The following is a 6,109-nucleotide window of genomic DNA, read 5'->3' as shown; positions in this document are numbered from 1 at the left end:
GAGTTAGTATAGTTACGTCGTAGCTGAACTGGGTATTGGAGGTAGGGTGAGTTAGTATAGTTACGCCGTAGCTGAACTGGGTATTGGAGGTAGGGTGAGTTAGTATAGTTACGTCGTAGCTGAACTGGGTATTGGAGGTAGGGTGAGTTAGTATAGTTACGCCGTAGCTGAACTGGGTATTGGAGGTAGGGTGAGTTAGTATAGTTACGTCGTAGCTGAACTGGGTATTGGAGGTAGGGTGAGTTAGTATAGTTACGTCGTAGCTGAACTGGGTATTGGAGGTAGGGTGAGTTAGTATAGTTACGTCGTAGCTGAACTGGGTATTGGAGGTAGGGTGAGTTAGTATAGTTACGTCGTAGCTGAACTGGGTATTGGAGGTAGGGTGAGTTAGTATAGTTACGTCGTAGCTGAACTGGGTATTGGAGGTAGGGTGAGTTAGTATAGTTACGTCGTAGCTGAACTGGGTATTGGAGGTAGGGTGAGTTAGTATAGTTACGTCGTAGCTGAACTGGGTATTGGAGGTAGGGTGAGTTAGTATAGTTACGTCGTAGCTGAACTGGGTATTGGAGGTAGGGTGAGTTAGTATAGTTACGTCGTAGCTGAACTGGGTATTGGAGGTAGGGTGAGTTAGTATAGTTACGTCGTAGCTGAACTGGGTATTGGAGGTAGGGTGAGTTAGTATAGTTACGTCGTAGCTGAACTGGGTATTGGAGGTAGGGTGAGTTAGTATAGTTACGTCGTAGCTGAACTGGGTATTGGAGGTAGGGTGGAGTTAGTATAGTTACGTCGTAGCTGACTGGGTATTGGAGGTAGGGTGAGTTAGTATAGTTACGTCGTAGCTGAACTGGGTATTGGAGGTAGGGTGAGTTAGTATAGTTACGCCGTAGCTGAACTGGGTATTGGAGGTAGGGTGAGTTAGTATAGTTACGCCGTAGCTGAACTGGGTATTGGAGGTAGGGTGAGTTAGTATAGTTACGCCGTAGCTGAACTGGGTATTGGAGGCAGGGTGAGTTAGTATAGTTACGTCGTAGCTGAACTGGGTATTGGAGGTAGGGTGAGTTAGTATAGTTACGCCGTAGCTGAACTGGGTATTGGAGGTAGGGTGAGTTAGTATAGTTACGTCGTAGCTGAACTGGGTATTGGAGGTAGGGTGAGTTAGTTTATTACGTCCGTAGCTGAACTGGGTATTGGAGGTAGGGTGAGTTAGTATAGTTACGCCGTAGCTGAACTGGGTATTGGAGGTAGGGTGAGTTAGTATAGTTACGTCGTAGCTGAACTGGGTATTGGAGGTAGGGTGAGTTAGTATAGTTACGTCGTAGCTGAACTGGGTATTGGAGGTAGGGTGAGTTAGTATAGTTACGTCGTAGCTGAACTGGGTATTGGAGGTAGGGTGAGTTAGTATAGTTACGTCGTAGCTGAACTGGGTATTGGAGGTAGGGTGAGTTAGTATAGTTACGTCGTAGCTGAACTGGGTATTGGAGGTAGGGTGAGTTAGTATAGTTACGTCGTAGCTGAACTGGGTATTGGAGGTAGGGTGAGTTAGTATAGTTACGTCGTAGCTGAACTGGGTATTGGAGGTAGGGTGAGTTAGTATAGTTACGTCGTAGCTGAACTGGGTATTGGAGGTAGGGTGAGTTAGTATAGTTACGTCGTAGCTGAACTGGGTATTGGAGGTAGGGTGAGTTAGTATAGTTACGCGTAGCTGAACTGGGTATTGGAGGTAGGGTGAGTTAGTATAGTTACGTCGTAGCTGAACTGGGTATTGGAGGTAGGGTGAGTTAGTATAGTTACGTCGTAGCTGAACTGGGTATTGGAGGCAGGGTGAGTTAGTATAGTTACGTCGTAGCTGAACTGGGTATTGGAGGTAGGGTGAGTTAGTATAGTTACGTCGTAGCTGAACTGGGTATTGGAGGCAGGGTGAGTTAGTATAGTTACGTCGTAGCTGAACTGGGTATTGGAGGAGGGTGAGTTAGTATAGTTACGTCGTAGCTGAACTGGGTATTGGAGGCAGGGTGAGTTAGTATAGTTACGTCGTAGCTGAACTGGGTATTGGAGGTAGGGTGAGTTAGTATAGTTACGTCGTAGCTGAACTGGGTATTGGAGGCAGGGTGAGTTAGTATAGTTACGTCGTAGCTGAACTGGGTATTGGAGGTAGGGTGAGTTAGTATAGTTACGTCGTAGCTGAACTGGGTATTGGAGGTAGGGTGAGTTAGTATAGTTACGTCGTAGCTGAACTGTGTATTGGAGGTAGGGTGAGTTAGTATAGTTACGTCGTAGCTGAACTGGGTATTGGAGGTAGGGTGAGTTAGTATAGTTACGTCGTAGCTGAACTGGGTATTGGAGGTAGGGTGAGTTAGTATAGTTACGTCGTAGCTGAACTGTGTATTGGAGGTAGGGTGAGTTAGTATAGTTACGTCGTAGCTGAACTGGGTATTGGAGGTAGGGTGAGTTAGTATAGTTACGTCGTAGCTGAACTGGGTATTGGAGGTAGGGTGAGTTAGTATAGTTACGCCGTAGCTGAACTGGGTATTGGAGGTAGGGTGAGTTAGTATAGTTACGTCGTAGCTGAACTGGGTATTGGAGGCAGGGTGAGTTAGTATAGTTACGTCGTAGCTGAACTGGGTATTGGAGGCAGGGTGAGTTAGTATAGTTACGTCGTAGCTGAACTGGGTATTGGAGGTAGGGTGAGTTAGTATAGTTACGTCGTAGCTGAACTGGGTATTGGAGGTAGGGTGAGTTAGTATAGTTACGTCGTAGCTGAACTGGGTATTGGAGGTAGGGTGAGTTAGTATAGTTACGTCGTAGCTGAACTGGGTATTGGAGGTAGGGTGAGTTAGTAAGGTTACGTCGTAGCTGAACTGTGTATGGAGGTAGGGTGAGTTAGTATAGTTACGTCGTAGCTGAACTGGGTATTGGAGGTAGGGTGAGTTAGTATAGTTACGTCGTAGCTGAACTGGGTATTGGAGGTAGGGTGAGTTAGTATAGTACGCCGTAGCTGAACTGGGTATTGGAGGTAGGGTGAGTTAGTATAGTTACGTCGTAGCTGAACTGGGTATTGGAGGTAGGGTGAGTTAGTATAGTTACGTCGTTGCTGAACTGGGTATTGGAGGTAGGGTGAGTTAGTATAGTTACGTCGTAGCTGAACTGGGTATTGGAGGTAGGGTGAGTTAGTATAGTTACGTCGTAGCTGAACTGGGTATTGGAGGTAGGGTGAGTTAGTATAGTTACGTCGTAGCTGAACTGGGTATTGGAGGTAGGGTGAGTTAGTATAGTTCGTCGTAGCTGAACTGGGTATTGGAGGCAGGGTGAGTTAGTATAGTTACGTCGTAGCTGAACTGGGTATTGGAGGTAGGGTGAGTTAGTATAGTTACGTCGTAGCTGAACTGGGTATTGGAGGTAGGGTGAGTTAGTATAGTTACGTCGTAGCTGAACTGGGTATTGGAGGTAGGGTGAGTTAGTATAGTTACGTCGTAGCTGAACTGGGTATTGGAGGTAGGGTGAGTTAGTATAGTTACGTCGTAGCTGAACTGGGTATTGGAGGTAGGGTGAGTTAGTATAGTTACGTCGTAGCTGAACTGGGTATTGGAGGTAGGGTGAGTTAGTATAGTTACGTCGTAGCTGAACTGGGTATTGGAGGTAGGGTGAGTTAGTATAGTTACGTCGTAGCTGAACTGTGTATTGGAGGTAGGGTGAGTTAGTATAGTTACGTCGTAGCTGAACTGGGTATTGGAGGTAGGGTGAGTTAGTATAGTTACGTCGTAGCTGAACTGTGTATTGGAGGTAGGGTGAGTTAGTATAGTTACGTCGTAGCTGAACTGGGTATTGGAGGTAGGGTGAGTTAGTATAGTTACGTCGTAGCTGAACTGGGTATTGGAGGTAGGGTGAGTTAGTATAGTTACGCCGTAGCTGAACTGGGTATTGGAGGTAGGGTGAGTTAGTATAGTTACGTCGTAGCTGAACTGGGTATTGGAGGCAGGGTGAGTTAGTATAGTTACGTCGTAGCTGAACTGGGTATTGGAGGCAGGGTGAGTTAGTATAGTTACGTCGTAGCTGAACTGGGTATTGGAGGTAGGGTGAGTTAGTATAGTTACGTCGTAGCTGAACTGGGTATTGGAGGTAGGGTGAGTTAGTATAGTTACGTCGTAGCTGAACTGGGTATTGGAGGTAGGGTGAGTTAGTATAGTTACGTCGTAGCTGAACTGGGTATTGGAGGTAGGGTGAGTTAGTATAGTTACGTCGTAGCTGAACTGTGTATTGGAGGTAGGGTGAGTTAGTATAGTTACGTCGTAGCTGAACTGGGTATTGGAGGTAGGGTGAGTTAGTATAGTTACGTCGTAGCTGAACTGGGTATTGGAGGTAGGGTGAGTTAGTATAGTTACGCCGTAGCTGAACTGGGTATTGGAGGTAGGGTGAGTTAGTATAGTTACGTCGTAGCTGAACTGGGTATTGGAGGTAGGGTGAGTTAGTATAGTTACGTCGTTGCTGAACTGGGTATTGGAGGTAGGGTGAGTTAGTATAGTTACGTCGTAGCTGAACTGTGTATTGGAGGTAGGGTGAGTTAGTATAGTTACGTCGTAGCTGAACTGGGTATTGGAGGTAGGGTGAGTTAGTATAGTTACGTCGTAGCTGAACTGGGTATTGGAGGTAGGGTGAGTTAGTATAGTTACGCCGTAGCTGAACTGGGTATTGGAGGTAGGGTGAGTTAGTATAGTTCGTCGTAGCTGAACTGGGTATTGGAGGTAGGGTGAGTTAGTATAGTTACGTCGTTGCTGAACTGGGTATTGGAGGTAGGGTGAGTTAGTATAGTTACGTCGTAGCTGAACTGGGTATTGGAGGTAGGGTGAGTTAGTATAGTTACGTCGTAGCTGAACTGGGTATTGGAGGTAGGGTGAGTTAGTATAGTTACGTCGTAGCTGAACTGGGTATTGGAGGTAGGGTGAGTTAGTATAGTTACGTCGTAGCTGAACTGGGTATTGGAGGCAGGGTGAGTTAGTATAGTTACGTCGTAGCTGAACTGGGTATTGGAGGTAGGGTGAGTTAGTATAGTTACGTCGTAGCTGAACTGGGTATTGGAGGTAGGGTGAGTTAGTATAGTTACGTCGTAGCTGAACTGGGTATTGGAGGTAGGGTGAGTTAGTATAGTTACGTCGTAGCTGAACTGGGTATTGGAGGTAGGGTGAGTTAGTATAGTTACGTCGTAGCTGAACTGGGTATTGGAGGTAGGGTGAGTTAGTATAGTTACGTCGTAGCTGAACTGGGTATTGGAGGTAGGGTGAGTTAGTATAGTTACGTCGTAGCTGAACTGGGTATTGGAGGTAGGGTGAGTTAGTATAGTTACGTCGTAGCTGAACTGGGTATTGGAGGTAGGGTGAGTTAGTATAGTTACGTCGTAGCTGAACTGTGTATTGGAGGTAGGGTGAGTTAGTATAGTTACGTCGTAGCTGAACTGGGTATTGGAGGTAGGGTGAGTTAGTATAGTTACGTCGTAGCTGAACTGTGTATTGGAGGTAGGGTGAGTTAGTATAGTTACGTCGTAGCTGAACTGGGTATTGGAGGTAGGGTGAGTTAGTATAGTTACGTCGTAGCTGAACTGGGTATTGGAGGTAGGGTGAGTTAGTATAGTTACGCCGTAGCTGAACTGGGTATTGGAGGTAGGGTGAGTTAGTATAGTTACGTCGTAGCTGAACTGGGTATTGGAGGCAGGGTGAGTTAGTATAGTTACGTCGTAGCTGAACTGGGTATTGGAGGCAGGGTGAGTTAGTATAGTTACGTCGTAGCTGAACTGGGTATTGGAGGTAGGGTGAGTTAGTATAGTTACGTCGTAGCTGAACTGGGTATTGGAGGTAGGGTGAGTTAGTATAGTTACGTCGTAGCTGAACTGGGTATTGGAGGTAGGGTGAGTTAGTATAGTTACGTCGTTGCTGAACTGGGTATTGGAGGTAGGGTGAGTTAGTATAGTTACGTCGTAGCTGAACTGGGTATTGGAGGTAGGGTGAGTTAGTATAGTTACGTCGTAGCTGAACTGGGTATTGGAGGTAGGGTGAGTTAGTATAGTTACGTCGTAGCTGAACTGGGTATTGGAGGTAGGGTGAGTTAGTATAGTTACGTC

The 6,109-nt window shown here is 46.2% G+C and overlaps 1 long non-coding RNA gene across 1 annotated transcript; it reads left to right on the top strand.

Moving 5' to 3' along the window:
* Positions 1–4,164: 4,164 nt before the first annotated feature.
* On the top strand, positions 4,165–5,842 carry LOC311133361. The gene is made up of 3 exons (XR_014613584.1): positions 4,165–4,404; positions 4,645–4,692; positions 5,604–5,842. It is a non-coding gene; the product is annotated as an uncharacterized lncRNA (long non-coding RNA).
* The last annotated feature ends 267 nt before the right edge of the window (positions 5,843–6,109 follow it).

The sequence above is a fragment of the Coregonus lavaretus genome, assembly GCF_964263955.1.
Source record: "Coregonus lavaretus genome assembly, chromosome: 8".
Lineage (NCBI taxonomy): Eukaryota > Metazoa > Chordata > Actinopteri > Salmoniformes > Salmonidae > Coregonus > Coregonus lavaretus.
This window is presented reverse-complemented; position numbering and strand designations above follow the sequence as displayed.